We start from the raw sequence: 7369 nt of genomic DNA on the forward strand, positions 1-7369 counted from the left end.
AGTAACATAAATATAAATCTGCATTATTTGAAAAGAGTTGTAAGCTTTTTTATTCATGATAAAATTTACATAGGACAGATATAATCTCTGGAAAGCCATTGGTACTGACTGTGGTAAAAGTACTTGGTGAAACAGATTCTGGTAAAAACACATGCATGTTATTCCATCTCTGTGTAGTAAAAAGTATACTTGTACAATGTTTTGTACTTGTATTTCATGTTATTAAAACAGTGATGTTCAACCTGTTGCTTGACAATTTTTTTCATTTTAATCTTTGTCTTAATCTATATAGGTTTCTGGCAAATACCATAAAATAGGTAAAACAATTATTTATATTGAATTGGTCTGGAGACTTTTAAGTCCAATTGAAATACAAGGGCAGAACCTTCATGATTTACTCATTTCCCCCCATCCCCATATCGCAATACTTTGGGGGTATTAGACATGAGAAAGAAAATCTCAGATAATATCTTTTCTTTTGTTTTGATTTTTTCGAGACAGGGTTTCTCTGTATCTCCCTGGCTGTCTTGGAATTCACTCTGTATACCAGGCTGGCCTCGAACTCAGAAATCCACCTGCCTGTGCCTCCCAAGCACTGGGATTAAAGGCGTGCGCCATCACTGCCCAGCTCTCAGATAATATCTTAACATGAGTCTCCACAGTTTTTATGAGATGCATTTATTGTACATAACTAGTATATTTTAAGAGCTTTATATATTTGTAGAAAGAACAGAAAACCTTTGGAAGGAATAAGCAAGTAAGATTTTAATCTAAAAATACCAAACTTTCTTTTTTATTATTAATTATTTTGGACAATACATTTTCCCTTTCATTAACTCCTCTCAAACTTTCTTTTAGTTTTTCTTTTATAAATTTTCTTTAGTTTTCCTTTTATAAATTTTTAAAATTTTAGAATTTGTAGTTTGTAAATACTATATTGCCCACACTGTAGTAATTATATTGGTACAAGATGTCCCTGTTAATATAGGAATGGTCTTCTTCTTCTTTTGTCTTAAATACCTATAAAGATTTAAATATGAATTTGCAAGCCGGGTGTGGTGGCACACGCCTTTAATCCCAGTGCTTGGGAGGCAGAGGCAAGCAGATTTCTGAGTTCGAGGCTAGCCTCGTCTACAAAGTGAGTTCCTGGACAGCCAGGGCTATACAGAGAAACCCTGCCTCAAAAAACAAAACCAACCAAACAAAAACAAACAGACAATAAGAATTTGCAGATGATGTCATTTGTTTCATGATATGCAGTTTTAGAATAATATAACCATCTAGGTATGTAACATGGTATCACCAGACACAATATACACAAAATATACTGAGTGAGAATATATGGGCTAAAGTTTGTGGAACTTGATGTACAACTTCAGTTTAACTGTTTTCCTTTATAAAGTCTTTACATCTGAGGAACACTGAAAAATAATGGGGTGGAGATGTTTAAATTCTACTCGAAGTCCTTAACCAACCAACCTTCTTCCTTTCACCTTTCCTTCCTATCTCTCTTTTTTGATTAGGGCATTACTCTGTATCCCTAGCTGGACTGAAACTCACTGTGATCCTAAGTTGGCCTTAGACTCATGATCTTCCTGCCTCAGCCTCCCAAAAGCTAAGATTGGATGTTTGTGCTACCATCTCTACCTACTTCCCTGTTAATCACTATCCCTATGCTCAGCTTCTATTTCTTGTTTTATGCATAATTTATAGAAAAAATTAGTATATTTATAATGTATTCATTCTTAACGTGAAACTGGCTCATAAAATGCTTTCTTCTTTTGAGACAGACTCTGGATGTTCCCAAGTTTGCAGGTCCCTCTGCTCCTACCTACCAAGAGTTAAGATTACAAGCATGAATCACCAGGCCATGATTCATGCTTATTTCATGATTATTTTATTATTACTCTCATAATATTCTTATTTTAATATTATTTTCTACTTTTACAATAAACTATAAGTGGACCACAGTTAGCTCATTGTTTTATTAGGTATTTGGGTTGCATCTAAACTATGCCTTTCTGTTTTCATATAAGACTTTTTCCTGTATTTAGAATTTTTTCTGAAACTAGTTTGCCAAAAAATGAAATTATGGAGTCAAAAGTTCTAGCATTTTACTATCAAGTTAACAGAGCTGTTTTGTTAATAGGGTTTGATACAGCTGCTTTGAGAAAAAAGTGAAGCATTGTTAACTAAGACCCACAGTAGCTTGAGAAATTGTTTTCCTTTTCTAAAAGCTCAGGATCATGGGTAATTTGTTCATCTTTAAAGCAGAGACAAGTCAAACTGGTATTTTCTTCATCCTCTCGTTTGTTATGTAATGTTTTCCTAAACTCATGTTTTCCTTTTTCTTGATTACATTTCACATTCCCTCCTGCCATATAAAGACTGTAATAACTGTAGGGGTAGTACCTTGTTCAGGGCCATAAAGCATATTTAAGCCAGAATAAAATTGAGGTCTGGCTTCCAGGCAAAAACTCTACCTCTGTACCATGTTTTGGTACTTTTGAAATATCTAAGTATGAAATGTTAAATTTAGTTCCATTATGAACAAATTTTCTCTTTTTTCATTTGCTGTTCTCAGCTTGACACTTAAGTGATAACACTTCTAAGTCATAAAATACTTTTCAACCATTTTACTTTGGTAGCTATAATCTCATACCTATTTCACAGCCATGTCTGTGCTTGTTTTGCACTAATGTGGTGTAAGGTGCCCAAAGGAATTAAGTGCATGAGCAACACCCATTACTGCTGTTTTGTGTAAATAACTATATCCTTGCAACTGGAGTTACAGGAAAGTGGCCTCATGTTGGTATCTGAATTTGGGTCCTGTGCAGGAGTGTTATGAGCTCTTAACAACTGAACTGCTTCTCCAGCCCCCGTTATTTCTTTTTTTCCTAAATTAAATTTTATTCTTTTTATGTTTATGTTTGTGTGCCTGTTTGAATGCTCTCAGGCCACAAGAATGAGTCAGATCTTATGGAGCTGGAGTTAACAAGTAGTTATGCGCCACCCAATGTGAGTGCTAGGGACTAAGCTTGGGTCCTCTACAACAGTAGTATATGCTCTTAACAGCTGAGACATATCGCCAACCAAACTCCTTCTCACTTTAGTTTCTTTTTTTTTTAATTTTTTTTGAAAATTTATTTTATGTATATGAGTATTTTGCCTGCATGCATATATGTGCACTTCATCAATGCCTGGTGTTAGGATTCCCTGGAACTGGAGTTTCAGACATTTGTAAACTGCCATGTGGGTGCTAGGAATTGAACCCTGGTCTTTAACAGTAACAGCTCTTAACCGCTGAGCCATCTCTCCAGCCTCGATCTTTTTCTTTTTAACTCCAAAGGTAAGTGACTATGAGAAGAAAGGTTCCAGTTCAAGATCAGAGACACATCTAAGACAAAAGAAATGGTTTTATTGGTTTATATATTACATATTAGAAGTTGTTTATATTTGGTATGTTATATATTAGCTTCACATAATTACTTTTCTTGTAGGAGCTTTAAACAGAGTATTGCCCAAGGTTTCATCTGCACATAAAAACACCCATGGATTATGTTCTGAAGTTGAATTAAAGAGTATACTTTTGTGTCCGTTTGACTGTTGTTTAATGATAAACTTGCTATAGGCCATTAAGCCATAAAGATAAACCTAATGTGTACAGGACTTGTTGACAAATTGTTCATAAGATATTATAGTTTTGAATAATTTTGTGCTTTGAATTTATGATAATTCTATTTGGTTTTTGGGTTGCTGTGAGTTGAGTTAATGTGTTGGAACTTTCAACCTGTATGGCAATGTTTAGAGGTGGTATACTTTAAGAAGGGTGTCTTAGTTATTTTTCTGTTGCTGTGATAAACACTACGACCAAGGAAACTTTTAAAAGTAAGCATTTAATTGGGCCTATATTCCAGTGGGTTAGAGTTTATTATGATAGAGACATGAACAGCTGATAGCTCACATCTCAGGCACAAGCAGGAGGCAGAGAATACACTGGGAATGGCATGAATCTTTTTTCCCCATTTATTCACTTTACATCTGATCACAGACCCTTTCCTTCCAGTCTCTCCCCTCAGTTTCTTCTCTGAGAAAGGTACCAGCCCACCCTGGCATATCCTCTCTTACTACGGCCAGACAAGGCAGCCCAGTTAGGGCAACAGGATTCATAGGTAGGCAACAGACTGAGGGACAGCTACTGCTCTAGTTGTTGAAGACCAAGCTGCACTTCTCCTACATATGTGCAAGGGGTTGTGGGGCTAGGTTCAGCACATATATGCTCTTTGGTGGTTAGTCTCTGAGAGACACCAAGGGTCCAGATTAGTTAACTCCTGGTCTTCTTCAGGTCCTTTAATACTTCCCCCAACTCTTCCACAAGACTCCCCAAGCTCTGTCTAATGTTTAGCAGTAGGTCTCTGCACCAGTTTCAGTCAGCTGCAGTAAGACAACTAAAGGAGATCAAGGGGATACAAATTGGAAAGGAAGAAGTCAAAGTATTGCCATTCGCAAATGATATGATAGTACATACATAAGTGATCCCCAAAATTCTATCAGAATTACAGCTGATAAACGTCTTCAGCAAAGTGGCTGGATTCAAAATTAACTAAAAAAAAAAAATCAGTAGCCTTCCTTTATACAAATGATAAATAGGCTGAGAAAGNAATTAGGACAACAACACCCTTCACAATAGTCACAAATAATACAACATATCTTGCTGTAATTATAACCAAACAAGTGAAAGATCTATATAACAAGAACTTCAAGTCTCAGAAGAATGAAATTGAGGAGAATAACAGAAGATGGAAAGATTCCTCCATGTCCATGCATAGGTAGGATTAGCATAGTAAAAATGGCCATCTTACCAAAAGAATCTATAGATTCAATGCAATTTCCATCAAAATTTTAACACAATTCTTTCAGACCTTGAAAAAACAATTCTCAACATGAAATGGAAAAACAAAACTCAAGATAGTCTAAAACAATCTTGAACAATAAAAGAACTGAAGGTACCAGTATCCCTGATTTCAAGCCATACTACAGAGCAATATTAATAAAAACTACATGGTATTATTATAGAAATAGGCAAGTTGATCAATGGAATCAAATTGAAAACCTCTCAAGTAACTTGATTTTTGGCAAGGCATGAAACTTGAATATTCAAAGCCTACTCCTAATGTTCTACTTCCTCCAGCAAGGCTTTACTTCTTAATCCTTCTCAAACATTGCCACCAACTGGGGAGGAGCAAATATTCAAACATGAGCCAGTGTATTACCATTAGTCAAACAACTGCAGAGGCATACAGTGAAGTAAGCTTGGAGGTACTGTCTTCGGGCAAGATAAGGATAGTATTTGTAGAATCCTAATTGGTTTTCAAGAGTATATTATAAAAACCTGAGCCTGGCTCTTGAAATCTTTTTGGCTTCTGGTCTTAGAACATGAGCTCTTTTATGTGTTTATGTTGTGATACAATCAAAGGATAACTTAACAAAACTGAGATGATGGCAGCCTGTCTTTAAACATCCATACCTATGAACTAAAGAAACTTTTTTCACTTATTCTTTTAAAATCTATCTATCTATCTATCTATCTATCTATCTATCTATCTATCTATCTATCATTTTTTTGTTTTCTTTTATGTATGAGTGTTCCGTCTGCATGTATACCTGTATGCCAGGAGGAGAGGGCATCAGATCCCTTTATAGATGTTCATGATCCATCATGTTATTTCCTCTGGAAGATAAGTGTCCTTATCCACTAAGCCATCGGGGCATTGTAGTACAGAATAGACCAAGACACAAGGATAGATGGAGGTAGATAGTGATCAGATAGAAAATATGTTTTAGATACTTTTAGTTTCTTTTTTAAAAAGATTATTTTATGTATATGAGTATACTGTAGCTGTCTTCAGACATTCCAGAAGAGGACATCAGATCTCATTACAGATGGTTGTGAGCCACCATGTGGTTGCTGGGCATTGAACTCAGGACCTCTGGAAGAGCAGTCAGTGCTCTTAACCACTGAGCCATCTCTCCAGCCCCCTACTTTTAGTTTCTTAAGTAAACCCATCTTAGTCTGAATAATTTTAGTTTCTCTAAATCACAACTGTGAAATCTAGAGAATAAAAATAGAAAAAATGAGTCAATGAATAATAATTTCTTGGTTTTCCTTTTTTTATGTTCAAAGCTACTTCAGTCCATAGCTGTACTGGATTGAGGGTGACCTACCTCCTCTTCTCTCCCTCCTCCTTCCCCTCTTCTCCCTTTCTTCCTCTCCTCTCCTGTACCCTCCTTTTTTCCTTCTCTCCCTCCCCCTTTTCTATTGTTTGTGGTAATTTTTTTTTTCTAGATCGAGTCTCATACTCCAGGCTTTCAAACTCACTACATACCTAAGGATGACCTCTGCCTCCTAAGTGTTGGAATTATTAATAAATATTGTCTACTTTTTCTAACCCAGCAATAATTTCTCAGTGAAGTAGTTCACAGATGGCTTAAGAGTGAAACTTTTATCTACTGCCAGGTATGATATACCTGCTTATAATCTCAGCACAAATCCAACATGAACTACAAACAAATAAGCAAAGAAAAAGCTAGGTTTTGTGCATGCCTTATTGTTCCAGCTTTCATTGAGTAGGGCAAGAGAATCATGAATTTGAGGTCAGCTGGATCTCAAAACAAAATCAACTGGAAAATGTATGCTTTATAGGATCACCAAATCAAAGTATTTGATATGTTCTATCACAGCTATGATTTGAATGTTTCTACCATGCTGTATCTGTTGTGATTGAAGATTTGATCCCACAAGATAGTGTTAGGAAGTGTCATGGAACTGTTATGAAATAAGGCCTAGTGGGAGGTCTTTAAGGAACTTGAAAATGCCTTCAGTAGGTAGTTCTTAGGAGAGGCTTGTTTTAAAAGAAATATGGCCACCAGCAGGGCTGGGGGGGTATATAGGAAACTTTTGGGATAGCATTTGAAATGTAAATAAAGTAAATATCTAATAAAAAAGTTATAAACTCAAAAGACTCAACTTTTAAGAAAACATAGACAAAAATTAAAATATACACTAAGCCAAACAAACCATAATACAGCAGATAGATATAATTATATCAGATAAAATAGACTTTAAATAAAAAACTATAAATTAAGGTAAAGAGGAACATTATTTAATGAAAAAAGATTGTATCATTAAGACACAAAACTCTAAGAGATACAGTTGCATACAACACCTGAAATTGGGGCACATAATATAAAGTAAATAACATATCAAAAATAAAGACTACCCATGGAAGGAGTTACAGAGACAAAGTTTGGAGCTGTGATGAAAGGATGGACCATCTAGAGACTGCCATATCCAGGGATCCATCCCATA

The sequence above is a fragment of the Mus caroli genome, unplaced genomic scaffold (assembly GCF_900094665.2).
Source record: "Mus caroli unplaced genomic scaffold, CAROLI_EIJ_v1.1 scaffold_7497_1, whole genome shotgun sequence".
NCBI lineage: Eukaryota > Metazoa > Chordata > Mammalia > Rodentia > Muridae > Mus > Mus caroli.